General features: G+C 44.1%; 1 long non-coding RNA gene across 1 annotated transcript; it reads left to right on the forward strand.

Annotated features, from left to right (window-relative positions):
* Positions 1–11,328: 11,328 nt before the first annotated feature.
* Positions 11,329–14,886, forward strand: LOC132664833 (uncharacterized). Its single transcript, XR_009603871.3, has 3 exons — positions 11,329–11,423; positions 12,112–12,270; positions 14,628–14,886. It is a non-coding gene; the product is annotated as an uncharacterized LOC132664833 (long non-coding RNA).
* The last annotated feature ends 1,875 nt before the right edge of the window (positions 14,887–16,761 follow it).

A 16,761-nucleotide genomic window follows, 5' to 3' on the forward strand; every position in this document is an offset into this window, starting at 1 on the left:
CTTTATACTCTGGAGAACGCAAAATAAGCAAACTCCCCGTCCTCAAGTTACTCCAAGCGTAGATGGAAAGCCCAGGTATGGTTACCTGCAAAATTAAGTGGCAAGTCAAGATTTTGGAAATGCCAAAAATACAAGGAAGTTGTATGAAAAACAAATGATTGGGTAGGTAATAGGGACAAACCGAGGACCGGAATGGACTGAGAAATCTTTTCCAGGAGTGTGGTATAGTTAAGGAAAGTTTGTCCAATGTCCAGTTACCGTAGCCTAAGAAAATCTCCACACTTAAGCCGCATGTTTGTCTGCAGAGGTTTATTTCTTTATTAATTTTTTTTAACGCTTGTTCATTTTCGAGAGATAGAGAGGCAGAGTGCAAGCAAGAGTGGGGCAGAGAAAGAGGGAGACAGAATCCAAAGCAGGCTCTAGGCTGTCGGCACAGAGCCTCATGCGGGGCTTGAACTCACAGACTGTGAGATCGTGACCTGAGCCAAAGTTGGATGCTTAACCGACTGAGCCACCGAGGTGCCCCTCTATGCAGAGGTTTAGAAAGTATTTTGTTCTTTGAAGTACAATAGGCTGTGCTGTCTAATTTGATGCTCAGTCTCCTTATTTAAAATGTAACTCACCTTCCTTGTGCTCTGCTCTCTTTTTCTCTGCAAAGAGCCTCATCTGCTTTCTGGAACCCTGGTCCTCCACTTGCGTTCTTGCCTCCTCACTTGGGATGCCAGCGGTAACGGGACTGGCTCCCCGTTCTGATTCTGAGCAAGGTTATAGGCCAGTATGGACTTCTCTGCCCAGACTGGAAGTGAACGAGGAGCAAGGGACTAGGAAAGAGCATCTCCAAACACACCCAGAACTGCCGTTGGGTTATACATGGACTCTTGGAAGAGAACAGCTACAGGTACAGTTGTGCATGTTACTGGCTTGAGACGAGACCAGAGCATCTTCCCCCCCCAGCCTCCAAGCCTGCAGGGACAGTTATATGGAGAATTTAAAGAAAAAAACATCGGACGAAGACTTGTAGCCGTATTGAAGAAAAGACGTTCTTGTCTGTGGCTGTAGGTATCGTGTTCTAAATTGCATCATTTTGGTGTCTTATATATAATATATCCCCCTTTCTCTTCGACAATGGCACTGTAGCAATTGATTTTGTTTTCATCAATCAAGGTGAGCCAACCCGTGTGGTTTGCAAGGGGGTAAATAAACCAGGCACAAGGACTAAAATGTAATGATGTAACCACAAGTAGGGAAAGATGCATGTGCATCGCTTGGCTGGCCGTGTTCTCTAGACAGAAGCTGAACACTGGAGCTGGGACTTGATTCTCCAGCATCCATATCTCTTTGGGAACACTCTTTATCCTTGTTTGAAAGCATGGACTTAGAAGTGAAACTTAAGCTCCTTTGACAAAATCCTATTTAATCAGGCCTTTTGCTTATCTGCAGGCATAAGCCAGCCTCCCTAGAGCTGCAACTTACTCTGTTTGTTGGGCGATAGAAATTTATTCCATTCTTCTTGCCACTTCCCAGGAACATGGTTCAAGAACTTGAACTGGACACTGAACGGTGGATAGAATTAATGTTACTTTCAGAAATAGCTTGTCGGGGCACCTGGGTGGCTCAGTCGGTTAAGCGTCCAATTTTGGCTCAGGTCATGATCTCACGGGGTCATGATCTCATGGTTCGCGAGTTCGAGTCCCGTGTCGGGCTCTGTGCTGACATCTCAGAGCCTGGAGCCTGCTTCGGATTCTGTGTCTCCCTCTCTCTCTCTCTGTCTTTCCCCTGCTCGTGCTCTATCTGTCTCTCTCTCTCTCAAAAATAAATAAACATTAAACAAAAGAAATATCTTGTCTATCTTAACGTTAAATAACTATTCACCTTATGTTTTTTCTTTTACTTCTGTTTATAAAAAATTGAATCTTTTTTTGTATAAAATACAAATGGATCCCTTGCGATCCATTAGTCAGATGGTCCACTCACATTTATCGAATACTTGACCAGATGAGAGAGACGTTTTTATTATATGTAGTGCTTTTATGTAGAGTCAAGGCTGTACATGGACTTTCCAGTCTCTCCCATTATCTGTCCATTATTCCTCATACCTGCACAACGGTTTGGATACTTTAAGTTCAGTCTTAACCTCAGCACTATTGGCCTGTTGGGCCAGATGACTCTGTCGTGGAGTGAGGTCCTGTGCACTGTGGGATGTTCAGCAGCACCCTAGGCTTTGCCCTACCTGACGCCAGTAGCTCTCCGTGCCCCCACCCCAACTCAACTGCAGCAAAGAAAACTGGCTGAAAGGCATTAACAAATATCCTCTGGGAGCCAAAATTGCCCACGGTTGAGAATTACTGCTTTGGCCCAGTAATGTGTTTTATATATTAGATAAGGCAAACCAACTCCTTAGCAATGCTTGGATGAAATTCTGAGGTATTGATATCTCATTCATTGTAATCGGCTCTGGTACTTTATTGAAAGGAGGAGCGGTGTGTAATAACAAGATGACTGATGTGCTCGCGAGCTGAAACTCCTTATGATCGGAGGATCATTTTTTTCTCCCTCTTTCTCTGTCTAGAACCTAGGAGTGGAGGAATAACTGGGAACGTGAAATCGTTGTGTCCAGAGATCTTTTTGACAAAAGCTCACTCCATTAATGTTACCTATGCATGATCACGAGGGAGAGATGTTTCTTTTTCTTTTGCCTCGGGATGTGTCTGTGAGGGACTTAAGTCACCAGGGTAGGATGTGGAAGACTAGGAGGTGTCAGAAACAGCCACGTGCCTGCCCAGGGAGGCCAGACAAGCTCGGGTGGCCAGATCAGCTGGACAAGAGGAAAGACCAAGATCAAATAACAATACAGTATCTGCGAAAGTGTCATAGAACATGGTAACGTAAGGTAGCAGGACAGGGGTATGCTATGAGAAAATGATTGGAAGTCCAGTGGCTTAACAGCACCAGAGAAAACTGTTCACCAGTAACCAGGCTCCAGTGTCTGAGCTAAGTTCAAGAACAGAGAGGGAAAGAAGTCAGGAAAGACTAAGCAAAATAGGACTGCGCCAACAAGAGTTTTACAGAAACCACATGATGGAGACGAGAAGCTAGCTCAAGCAACATGTCGGAGACGCAATTATCTGGGGTAGAAAATAAGATCCTAGAAGATCAGTAGCGAATATTTCTTTATCCTGTATCTTTATGCGTTAGATGGATATGCGTTCATCACATCACATGTGAGACTTTATCCCCTAAATTGACAAATACTTTTTGAGCGCCTGCAACGTTTGTCCTGGGTGATGGAAATTGAGTAGCCAAAATAGAAAAACATCCCGCTGTCATCCGGTTTGTGTTCTAATGGAGGAGGAGAGGACATAAACATAATAAATAGATAAATACATAGTGTGTGCGAAGGGAATAAGTGGTAAGAAAAAGTGGTTCAGGGTAAAAAGGATTGGGAGTGCTAAGTGTCAAGTCAAATTAAATACAGACTTGATAAAGAGAGACTTCATTTAAAAGACTGTTTCGATAGGCAGAATCCTCTGATCCTAGAAATCTGCAAATATCTCAAAATTAAGCAGAAATAAAAGGCTTTTGGGGGGCCTGGGTGGCTCAACTGGTTAGGCGTCCAACTTCGGCTCAGGTCATGGTTCCTGAATTCGAGCCCTGCCTCAAGCCCTCTGCTGTCGGTGTGGTGCCTGCTTTGGATCCTCTCTCCCCATCCCCCTCTCTGCCCCTCCCCCACTCACCCTCTCTTTCTCTTTCTCTCACTTCAAATAAATAAAAACTTAAAAAATACATCAAAAAAGAAATAAAGGGCTTTTCTTTTACAGGGTGGGGTGGGAAGAGCTAGCAGGAAGTCTGTAGGGGAGGAGGGCAAGCGGGTGGGGTGGGCAGGTGGCATCTTTAGGGTGTTTTCGCAGTGAAATGTTTTTCTTTATGGTTAGCAGATTCTCAGAATGAGGTGTGTTAGGGGCGGATGTTTTGCACCCTAGTGGTTTAGTGCTTGTCTAAACTTGAGGACAAGCCAATATTTAGGGGCCCCTGTGGAGGAGAGGAGCCTGCCTAAAGTTTGGTCAAGCAACGTTTAATGCGTATGTCGAGAGAGATTGTGCGCACTTGGTCCTAGGGAGGAGCGTTTATGTACAATGTTAAACGCAGTGGTCAAGGGGGGAGCTCACTGGCATATTGTCAGAGCTGAAGTAAGCGAATAAGCAAAGACTTCAGAGCAACAGGAGAACAAAAAGCTGATACTGAGAGAGAAGCATCGCGGCCAGAGGGAAGGCTAGTGTGAGGCGTTGCGGTGGGAGTGTCGCTGTTGTGTGTGAAAAATAGCACGGCAAATTCTGTTTTCCGAAGGTTGCCTCGGTAATATCTCCCATCCCACATGCATTTCTTGCAATGCCATCTTGCCACCTTCCCACGGACAGGGAGACTTTGTTTCTCCAAGTCCTTAAGTCCCGCCAGGCTCTGAGACTGCCGGCACCCAGAGCACATGGCAGAAGTGTTGCCGTGTCAGTTGTACGTGTGGCCCTTACTTACCTGGCAGAAAACTTCGGCTTCCCGGTTCCTGGAACAGTTGTTCTTGGGACAGTGTCTGCGAACACCGACTCCCCTCCCCGGGCCACACTGTGAGAAGCCCAGGGCGCGTAGAGAGGCCATATGGAGGCGCCCTGGCCTGCAGCCTCAGCTCAGACCCGAGCCTCGACCGTGAGTCATGTGAATGAGTCATCTTGGACGCCCGCCTTTCTGAGCCAGCAGGTGATTGCAGATCAGGCTGACAGTGGTCTGCAACCCCACAAGAAACCTTAAGCAAGAATGCCCAGCCAAAGTCAACCAACCTACAGAGCCACCAAGGGATAACAAAGTGTATTAGGCCACTTAATTTGGGGGCAGTTTGTTATGAAGGAAGAGGTGACTGGGATAAATAGCAAGGAGGAGACTGTGGGGCGAGGGGAGCGGGCCACGGGGAAATTAGTCTCCAGGGACATGAAGTCGGAAAAGTACATGGGAAGTCCAGTTGGGTATTGCCTCCTAAAAACTTTCGAGTTTTGCCCTGAGTGAAGTGGAGGGCCGGTACAGGGTCACGAAAGCACAGTGACACGATCTGAGTTACATTCTGAAAGGGTCTCCCTGGCTGCTGAGTGGGGAATCAAATGCAGCCACTGTTGTAACAACCCCGGTGAGCGATGATAGCAGCTCAGATCACACCGATGGACGGACGGGAGGTGAGACGTTGTTGGCATCTGTATGCGTTTTGGTGGTAGAGCCCCGAAGTGTTTCCTGGTGGATTGAGATGTGAGAGAATGAGGTAGTCAAGAATGCCTGTGATCCTGGGAGAACGATGTTCCCATTCTGAACCGAGATGAGGAACACTGCTGGAGGACCAGGTGCAAGGAGGGAGACTGAGGGCTCAGCGCAGGATGTGTTCCATCTGGAACATGGTTAGACGTCCAGGTGGGAATATCAGGTAGGGATCAGGACGTTATAGGTTTGGAGTTAGTGAAGGTGTCAGGGCTGGAGTTTTAAATACAGCAGTTCTCAGAATATGGGTGTTTTGAAGGCATGAATGAATGAGGTCACCTATGGAGTGAGTGTTAGAAAAAGGAAGAGAAGAGAGGAGAAAAGAGGAGGGGAGGAGAGGAGAGGAGCGGGGAAGAAGGAAGGGACCAGGAACTGAGTCCTGAGCCATTGCAAGGTGGAAGAGGCTGGGAGAAGACAAAGGGACAGAAAGCAAGACTGAGAAGGAGCAGCTCGTGACAAAGGAAGAAAGCTGAGAAAGTGGATGTCCTAAAGTCTGGTGAAGGAGATGTTTTCAGTAGGAAGGAGCCAGAAGCTGGGTCAATGCCTCTGCTAAGTCAAATAAGGAGAGAACTGAGAATTGACCTCTGTGTGTGGTCTCAGCAAATGATCTCAGTCTCTCTGTTTCTCTTCATACACAATACAATAGTTATTGAGCATTTACTATATGTCAAGTACTTCCTAGGCCTTGGGGATATTAAGGTAAGTTAAATGTTCCCTTGAGGAGTTTCCAACCATCCGATCGATTAGACAATATTTACTGCATAATTACTATGTGTAAAGACACTGTACTAAATACTATGAAGGCTATAAATGTCGTATGGGATACGTGTTTAGCCTAATTGGAAATACAGACAGAAACACACAGACTGATATATTGCAGTGCCGGTAAAGCCCACAAGAAATGTCACAAGGAAGAGTAAGATTTCAGTAAGTGGCAGTGCGTATTGTATGACGAAAGGATAGGTCGCGCAAGTTGGAAAAATCTGGGAAAGCTTCGTGAGAAGAAACCAATAGAAAAATGCGTGGGTGGGAGCATGTGGTGTGGTCATTGGAGGTCAGTTAATAGGCAACTATGGAGAAGTCAGAAAATGAATGTAGAAACTAAGTGTGACAGCACGGGTGAACCTGGAGGACATTATTCTAAGTGGAATAAGCCAGTCACAAAAGGACGAATCGCGTGTGATTCCACTTACAGGAGGAATCTAAAATAGTCAAACTCCTAGAAGAATGGTGGCTGCCAGAGGCTGGGGGAAGGGGCAGAATGGGGACTTGCTATTTAACCGGCATCGAGCTTCCATTACACGAGATGAGTTGAGTTCTAGACATTTGCTGTTACAACATCGCGCCTGCCGTTAACCCTACTGAATCATACACTTAAAAATTTGTTAAAAGAGTAAATCTCATTCTGAGCGTTCTACAATTTAAAAAATCTCAAAAACCAATTATAAATTGAAAGAAGTAAGTGGAGATACCTGTTCACGACTTTGGATTTTTGACCTTTTTCTGTGCTATGGCAGGATCGGGGTCTGGTGGATGAGGAAGTTTTGGCCCAGTGGGTGCATCATAAATTTCTATTTTAGGATCATTGATCTGGTGGTGAAAGTTAGGATGGAGTGTAGTTGGGGGGATGATAGGACTCAGAAATGATATCCCTGAAATGGACCGGCGCTTAGAATAATACAGATATTTTAAAGTCTTTTCAATGTTGTGGAGACTTCATCTCTTCATCGATGTGTGTGTTCTTATGCATTTAGGGTGGTGTGGTGTGTGTGTGTGTGTGTGTGTGTGTGTGTGTGTGTGTGTGTTGGATGAACATCTGTTTCTTAATGCATTTCTTCCTAAGTACTCAGTTTCTTTGCTGCCAGGAATGGGTTTCATTTATTTCATATTCTAGCTACCACTAGTGCCTAAGAATTTAATTGCAATGCTTGGTGTTTCCTTCCATCCTACAGCAAAAAGAGCTTAATTTGTCTTTTGGGTTTACTTTTCTCTTGTTTTCTAGTTATGCAATCGTATCACCCACAAACATTGATATTTCAATGTCTTCTGTTTTGATTCTCACACCTCCCTTTTTAAAAATGTAAAGTCTGAGCCTGGTGCCTGGCATATATTATCTCCTCCAGAATAATCGTTTGTTCATTCTTATCCTTCTTTTCTCTTTTTCTTTTTTTCAGATGTGTGGAAACATTGTCCAGTAAATTTGTCAGACTCAAGCGCTTTTATTTTTAAGTTACTATTAACCTTTTATGTTGATTTAAATCTCTTGATCTTGTCCTGTGTCTTCAAAATCTCTTTTTTCCCCCCATTTTTATTCATTTAGAAGCATTTACCAGGCATTTGTTATGTGGGAAACCAGAGTCTGAGCATAACCCACCAACTATCCCCATGAAAGTCTCAATCTATTAGGGAGTCAGACACTGAACTGAATCACTGTAGACAATAAAATAATAGAAACTATATAGGTACAGGTAAATGACTAGATTTCTCATTTCTTATTCCAAGTTTTATTAAGTGTTATACTTTCCAGTTTTTTAAACAGTGGTTAAATTCCAACATATACACTCTGATTTTTTCCCAAAGCATTATTAATATTGCTATCATATTCTCATACACATCTTAATTTATCTTTTCATTGTTTTATTCATGATTTTGTGTTGTCATATTCCTTCTCCCTTTTTATGGCTTTGAAATATTTATTTGTTTAATACATATTTGAGGGTAGGTTTTGTGCTAGTTAGTGATAGTAATAACACGACTTACCAGATTCTTGCCGGTTAATTACTCTTTGGCACTATTTCCTATACTTTGAATGCATGTTTTCATTTTGTTATATTAAACACATCTTTGTAGGTGTAGGAGCCAAGGGCAGTCCACCCCAAAATGTGCCGTTTTGGAATATTGATTATTTTACATAAAAGTTACTTAAAGACAGCCTGTGCGGGAAGGATACTCTGCCCCCCACACTGTTCCCCTCAAAAGCAGGAGATATATCTCCCTTGTGAAAGCTGCCCTCCTGTACCAGGAGGTAAAGAGACATCCTTATCACCAGAGATGGGGCATTTAGAGCAGAGAAGGCTGTATAAACAACTTTTGTTACTTTTTATTAAGTTACTACCCCAGCCCACCTGCTGTTTACAATTCCTCACTAACTGAAGCTCACAAAGTTGTTTTCTTTGTCCCGGCAATTCCTTACAGATTTCTTGTCTGTTTTCCTAAAAAGTATGAAAACTGCCCTCTCTGGTTATTTCTTTAGGTCTCAATTTCAGTAATGGGTCTCCATGGGCACATAATAAAATGTTGGGGTTTTTTCCTCCCGTTAATCTGTCTCATGTCAATTTAATTTTTAGTCCGGCTGGAAGACCTTGAAGGACAGAGGAAGGAGTTTTTCTTCTCTACAAAGGCTATAATTAAGTGTATTTTATTTTGAAATTTAGAAGAGGCTCTTTTTAATAGAAACCGCTAGGTTGTTCACAATAAAAGGTACATTGGACACATTTTGGATTTCCTCTTTTACCCTACAGGTTTCCTGTTCCCAGAGTTTTATTTTCATGTATTTATATTATGTGCAACTTACGCATTTAAATTCTTTCTTTCTCAGGGCTCCTGGGTGGCTCCGTTGGTTGAGCATCCGAGTTTGGCTCAGGTCATGATCTCACGGTTCATGAGTTCGAGCCCTGCATCGGGCTCTGTGCTGACAGCTCAGAGCCTGGAGCCTGCTTCGGATTCTGTGTCTCCTTCTCTCTGCCCCTCCCCCATGCGCTCACAACCGCTCTCTCTCTCTCTCTCTCTCTCTCAAAAATAAATAAACATTCAAAAAAAAGAAACGCTTTCTCTTTTAAACTCATTTGGAAGATAACTGGCGCTCACCTAATTTTCCTTCTATTTTAAAATATTAACGCGAGTTTTTAGAACTCTGTTTTCCCTCATATTTTTTTCCATCTTTAAACCAGACTACTCCTCTACTCTCTGAGGCAGCCTTCTGGCCTAAACCTCTGTCAGTCAGTGTCAGTTTTAACACAACAACCTACAGGTGTCCTTGGGGACTTCCAACTGTCGCGATGGGATGGACGCGGGGGCTACAGATCACTGGAAGGTGGGGCTCAGCCAGTGAGCTTTTAAACTCTTCTAGTTGTTCCATCACCTGGGGGACACACTCTCACTTCTATCCCGAGGTCCTTTTCGACATCAGCATCATCTGCAGCACTGAACTCAATATTAGGGCGTACATCCCAGCTCACAAACAGCATGGACACAAAGGAATTCTGCAGAAAACACTGGCTGGCAACACGAGGGACTGTATTCTGACACGGACCTCTTGTTGAAGGATGTAGAGGTGAGAAAAGAAGAGGCTTTATTTGCTGCCAGGAGGAGAGCCAATCTAGAAGGGAAATGGCTGTGACATCTGGCAATTAGCAGAGATTTGATGTGTTATAGGTCTTATGGGCCCTGAGACAAGTGGACCAAGCAGTAGGAATATGGGACGGGGGGGTGCCAGGCAGATGCTCTGGAAGGCCAATGAATTGTTACTAATTTTCCGAGAAGTGAATCTGGGAGTTAACCCTCAGCTCTTCTCAAAAAATCTGACATAAAAGTAAACAAATCTGAGAAAGTACCTTTTGCGCTTTCTTGTGGTTTGGAGCTAAGCAGCATGTGTGGGGGTGGGGGGGGGGGTGTAACCTTGAGGCTTACGGCTTCTGTTTTTGCAGAAAGATCTTAGCTCTGCACACTTTTGAGCTCTTCCAGTGCACGCACAGGCCACTGGGAATCCGCTCAGCCCTACACAGACCGCAAACCACATCCATATAATAAACGCCACCAAAACAAGGGAGCGAATTGTGGGTTCTGTCTTAACTCCCCAAAGCCAGAAAGGGGCCTGTATATCCACTGCCCATTAGCCTAGGAGTTCAAAGGAGAGGTTATCTTGTGGCGTCTGTGGGTGAATGAATGAAGTCTAGGACAAAGTTTTGAAGAACCGCGGGCAGAGGCAAGAACAATAACTTTAGGTTAGTTGGTGTAAATGGGCAAGCTGGGGGCCTCGTGCCCCCTGCAGAATCCTGAGGGTTCACCTCGTTTACAGTTCTAGCTGGTAGCTGCTAGGCAGGAAGGCCACTTTCCCTTTTCCCACAGCCTACTCAGCTCCTCTCACCTCTCTTACAGTGCGAGGGAACAATTACAGTTCCTGGAAAGGTGAAAGCAGGGATTTGTACGGCCACAGAGAGGCGAGGCATCCATGGCATCCCCTGACCAAATCTAACTTTATTACGCACGTCTCAGGCTACCTGCGGAAAAGGGGCAGTTTTACTGTTTACATTTCAAATCCATCACAGTCTGGTTCTTTTATAAAATACCGTAAAAATGAATCACTGCAAAAATTAAAAGGCATAATTAGATTCAACAGGCATGAGCTTTCTCTGCTAGACTGTCGTAAGTTTCTGAAGACTTACTCTCGATATCAGTACTCCTCGGAGGGGGGTGATGAACAGTTTGCAGACTTGCTCTGGTTTGGGGACAGCCTAGGAGTATCAATTTCCGAAGTTAAGCGTTCTGAGAGAATACTGTGACCAACCTTTGTAAACATAAATTTATTGAAATCTCTCCACATCTATTTATTGTTTTAAAATTTTTAATGTTTATTTTTGAGAGAGAGAGGCAGAGTGTAAGTGGAGAAGGAAAGGGAAGACAGAGGGAGACACAGAATGCAAAACAGGCTCCAGGCTCAGAACCGTCAGCGCAGAGCCCGACGCAGGGCTCGAACCCACGAACTGTGAGATCATGACCTGAGCCGAAGTTGGAAGCTTAACTGACTGAGCCACCCAGGTGCCCCTCTGTATTTCTTTATCTGTCTATCTATCATCTATCTACCTATTTATCATCTATCAATTGTCTATTTACCATCTGTCTTTACCTTGCATATTATTCCCATAGTTTCAAATTGTATCCTTGAATTTTGTTTCATTTCTATTCCATTCCATTCCATTCCATTCCATTCCATTCCATTCGGTTCTGTTGTGTTCTATTCTATTCTGCACTGCATTCACTCCATTCCATTCCCTTCTGAATTTGTTTAACTTGTGGCCACAAGGGCATATCTTCCTAGTGAATCCCAAAACAATGGCTGGAAGGCTGGGAAGAAGGTATGTGTATATGGTTTTGGTAATGACTGTAGCAATGAGCTGCAGTGGGTTCAGAACTTGTGGGGAAGTAGTCATTTGGCGGCTGGTGAATATCCATTTTATATTTCCTGATGCAGATTTTTAAGTAAATGATAAAAGTCACCTTAAAAAGTGAATCTGTTTCTATGTTAGGTTTGGACTCATTTGTTTCTTGATCTAAATCTTTGGGGGGGGGGGTTTGATTGTCAGAAATTGTTTTGGAGATTCTTTGATTATACCTTCAGATTTTCACAATGAAATGCCTACTTGGCTAGTTTTCTTCAGATACTTTACTGCTTCCTTTAAAAAAAAATTAAGAGAGCTTATTTTTTAAAATGGTACTTCACTTAGGTTTATTCTTGAACCATTTCTTGCTTTTCTTTTTTAGGGAATTAGCAATCTTTTTCAGTCCCTATGTATTTTATGTTTTCTGTGTCCTCCTAGGGCCAAATTAGCATATCTGGGACCTAATGCTCATGGTGTTTGTTTTGTTTCTCTCGGGTGTGCGTTAATTTTCATCTAAACCCTGGATTTCTCATAGTCTAAGAGGCAAGATCTATAGTCATTCAGATTCTTGTATCTGTTACTTACATTCATCCTGGACCCGTGTGAGATTATGACCTTGCATTTGTAGGGGAGGAACCAAATATTTATGTTTTTACCCTCCTAGGTTTTCAGCGAGGGCTTGATGGGAGAAAAAGGGTAAAAAGGCTGGACTTCGCTGCGGCTCATAGTCTCCAGGCAGGATTCTTGAAGCACACAGGTTGTGACACTCCTACAGCTACCTCGAGGACTTCCTTTGATGTTTCACCACCAGAGCTTTGCTCTGGTCAGTGTTCCCTCCCTCTGAGAACCATATATATCCCCTCCACCCCATATATGTTAGCAATCGTCCTTCAAACATACGGCCCACTGATACACATCGGAAGGGTCTCATGACTAATGTTTTACTAGATAGTAGTAAATAACCTTATCTTAACAGCCGCTAGCCCCTCAGGGTCCTGGAAACCTTGCTTCCAAATTCCTTAGAGACTTAACGCTATTCCTACCCCCCCACTAACTAAAAAGCACCTAATCAGTTATTCCTCACACTCCCAGTGTGCTCTTTCTGCCCACGGGGGCCTTTTTGCAACAAAAATGGCCCAAGAATTCTTTCTTGACTGGTGGCTCTCCACCCCACACCAGGGCTCTGTAACAAAAGGCAGATCAACAGGAGAGAAACAAAGAGAAGTTTTATTAACGTGTTTACGTTATGTATACATAGGAGAGACGGGGGATGAGTGACTCGTAGTTTTGGTTAGAATCTGGTCTTAGCAAGGAAAGGTATTTTTAGGGAAGAGACAAGAGAAAGGAAAAGGACTGTGGGTCTCCAGGCCAGCAAATTGTGTGAGAACAACTCTAAGGGAAACTAATGGCAGATAAAGGCTCGTCACCACAGTCTGGCATGTGGATTTCTCTCATGCCACCTCCAGGCTGAGAAGGGACTAAAATGGTCTATGGTGATTAACTTTTGTCCTTTCCGGTAGAGAGGGGAAAGGAGACGCTTTTATAATTTTATGTCTTGCTTTTAGGCAAATAGGAGAAAAGCAGAGAGCTTTTTTTCTTCTTCTTTTGGGGGGAGGGAGGTCCGTTCCTTCTTAATTGCCTTCAGTCTGAAATAATCCATATGCTGAAGTGGCATATTTTGCGGTGGCCAAATGTTGCTACCCTTCACAGTTAAGGCTTTAAAGCTTGAAAATTAGAGGACGCCGTTTTTCTTTCAATGTTGCTCCTAAGAAAAAGATCAATGAGAAATTAGTATTAATATATATATGAGATTTAATATCTGTGATTTTTATTTTTTTAATTAAAAACATTTTTAAGTTTATCTATTTTGAGAGAGAGAGAGAAAGAGAGACAGAGAGCGTGGGCAGGAGAGGGGCAGAGAGAGAGAATCCCAGACAGGTTCCATCCACACCATCAGCGTGGAGCCCGACGTGGGGCTTGAACCCACGAAATATGAGATTAGGACCTGAGCCGAAACCGGGAGTTGGGGGTTTAACCAGTGAGCCACCCAGGTGCCCCAACATCTGGGATTTTTCAAATCGAGTGCAATGAAAATCACATCTGTGATTACACAAAACTAAAAACAGATCACAGAGTAAAAACAAGAGCGAAAGAGTCCAGTGAAAGGGGAGACGAAAACCATTTAAAAACCTACTCTGAACTAGACGTGGATTTAAAAAGAAGTAAACTACTTTCTTGTAGACCATAGTCATTTTAAGAACATGGATTCTAAGCCAGATGATTCATCTGACATCATTTCATCTGACATCTTTAATATAATCATCTTTGGGGTCTAGTAACCTTCTTAAGTGTGAAATAAGTGCAGATAAAAATAAAACCTTCATTATGGTATTTTAAGGATTAAACGCGTCAATTTAAGTATATGAAACAGTGGCCTAGGAGCTATACGCATGAATATGGGCGTGACCTACTTCCTGCTCTTTGAGAGCTTCCAGTGACTCGTGAACAAAAAGCAGTGAAAGTTAAACATTCGAAGACAGACAAATGGATGGGTGGACAGGTGTGAATAACAGTCCGGGGTTATAGTCGGTAAGTGAAGAAATGGAAGCCTAAAGTGTTCGTGATTTACTTTTGGTCCCTTGGCTGGCAAGACCAGGGCTGAGAATACGCCTCAGTAAGTCCTCTCCAAGTAGAGAACCGGGGCTCTTTGCCCTCTGCGGTGTTATTTCAGCCTCTATACTTACGAGCTGTGTGAGCTTTGGGAAGTGACTCAGCCTCTCTGAGCCTTAATATCTGTATCTATAAAACAGAGCTAATAGCAGCACCTGTCTCTGGAACTTGCTGTGAGCATTGACTGAGATGATGTGTATAAAGTACTTTACAGAGTGCCTGGCCCACAGCAAGCATTCAGATGTCCCTTACCTTTTATTACTAGTCATATAAACACTTGATTTCATTCCAGTACTGCCTGTAGAGAGTAGGTGACATACTTGGTGTCATATAGTCAAGATTAGTTCTATTTTTGTATACATTTTCTGTTTCTGCGTGCAGTATACAAGACGGAAACAATCAGGAATAATAAATACAGAGAGATAAATACAATTTACAAGGAAGAGCCTTCCCAGAAGAAGCAATTAATTGCAAAACGATGTGACTTGTGTTTTTCCCTCTCTCTTTAAGCTTCCACAAGAGGCTATGCCATGCTTCAAAATACTGCAACAGAAAGAAGAGGGAAAAAAAAAAAAAGATTTCTAGACAATCCAGTCTGTACGAAATACCTAGGGCAATTCCTGGCACCAAAGAGGTGCTGAGTGTAAGTTAAATGGATTTTTTTATGTGATTATTGAAAATGTCTTCTACGCCTTCTTCACAAATGCTCACTACCCCCAAACAAACTACGTTTGTCAACACCAAGGTCGAAACAGTACCAAAGAGAAGATTTCTCTGGGGGGCTGGGGCGAGGGGGGAATGTATGGCTCGATCTGTCATTTGTAATAAAATATCTAAAAATATATGCCTCAAAATGTGAAAGAGTTACATTTATCAAAACTGTCTTTCTTTGTTCTTGTTTGAAAGATGAGTGTGGACTGAGTGAGAGTGTCGTTGAAAGCCAAATAAATTAGGGGACTCTGGGAAGCAAGACTGCTGATGAGAAAATCAGGGTCCAGTCCGAGGGTGCTGAGGTGCTATACTGTGAGCTGTGCAGCTGCGAACTCAGCGTGTGCTCACTAAGCCCCGGGATGCACACAGTCCGTGCTGGGCCCTGGAGGTAGCCAGTAAACAGTGTTCAGGTTCCCACTGGAAAGACAAGACATACCCTCAGAAGTCAACCAAATGATACTGTCCCAAGTCAATAAAGACCCTGTAATGAGGAATCACAGTGTGAAATGTGATTCAGGCCAAACGAGAGACCTAGGGTAAGTTCTGCGAGTCATGGGAAGAAGAAAGCTCTGAGGTCTGCAAGCATCTGGAAGGCTTCATGGAAGAGGTGGGATCTTGGGCTGAAACTCAGCAGGACTATAGCATCAGGAGAGGGTGAAAGAGGGAAGTTACTGGGGCATAAGCAGGGGTTGCTGCTGTATAATGGGATCAGGCAGTGAGCGTTTGGCACTCAGGAAGCCCACTGGGGCATCTCTTGGTACTCCTGTGCTATGGTCTCATAAAACATGGCAACTGGGGGCCCAGGCTCCTCAGAGATGAATGTAAGAAGCATCCACCAAAGCTTAAGGGCAATCTACAAGAGGGATTGAGAAAGGAGAGGGTCGGTACCACCTGTGGTCTTAGGACCAAAGCAGCCACAGGAGATTAACTTATTCCACTAACTCTCTTTCCCCCAGAAATTGTGACTGTCCAGAAAATGCAAGACTCTGACAGAGGAGTGAACTGAATGTGCCCTCAGATCCCTTTTGCTGGCTCTTAGCCTCTTCCTGTTTGCTGGAGAGGACTGTGCCTGGGCACTGGGGCCTCACACTCCTTCAGGGCAGGCTGTTGCTAATCCTGGGTGACTGTAGGAATGCAAGGGCCCTCCTCTTTCGTCTTAAGACAAGACCACCACCGGAGTGCGGCTTAACACTCCAGAGCTCTCTGCGAGATCAGGCTGCAGACTGGGGCTTCATGGAAATCACAGCCTGCTTTGGATTCCTCCTCTTCCCTCCTCTGCTTCCTTTCCTCCCCTCCTGGTTTCTTGTGGGAGTACTTCCTTAACACATTCCCCCGCACTGGACTGCTCACTATAGGATCCGCTTCTGAAAGGGTGGGTTGGATCAAGGTTCCAGGGAGAGGATAAGCATGCTTAATTTGCTTGAGGGAACTAGACTCCCTTAGGTACAAAAGGAGGGCAGAAAAATTTGGAGAAGAGTTTAGAATTCCAGTTACTGCATGGCACCTTGCAGAAATGTAACGAAGCTAAAGAAATTCCTAATTCTTTTTTGCTGGGTATGAGCTCAGACAGCCTGTTACAGGTGCAGTTGGCTGCGTTCAACTGAAGTGCGACTGAGTCTAAGTTCTGCGAATGCATCTTGCGGTTCAGAACCTGACTATACAAAGTGTACGTTACGGACACTGCCCGTGTTCCTCGCCCAATGTCTCCTGAGGACTCGGTGGTTGGGGAAACTGCCTCAGGCTACAAGGACCGGTGGTGTTCTAAGGGCTTCCTCTGGCAAGCTAGCGTGCTTGGCCTGATGTCAGATGGGCTGTCGATGCTGCGGCATTAATATCCCCAGAGCCGTTCTCGTCCAATGGGAATTAGCACATGACATATCCCAGATTTCTCAGTCCTCCCACGATCTCTGAGAAGTGTGCCACCGTGCCTCCT

Source organism: Panthera onca, chromosome F2, assembly GCF_046562875.1.
Source record: "Panthera onca isolate mPanOnc1 chromosome F2, mPanOnc1 haplotype 2, whole genome shotgun sequence".
In the NCBI taxonomy this organism is placed as follows: Eukaryota; Metazoa; Chordata; class Mammalia; order Carnivora; family Felidae; genus Panthera; species Panthera onca.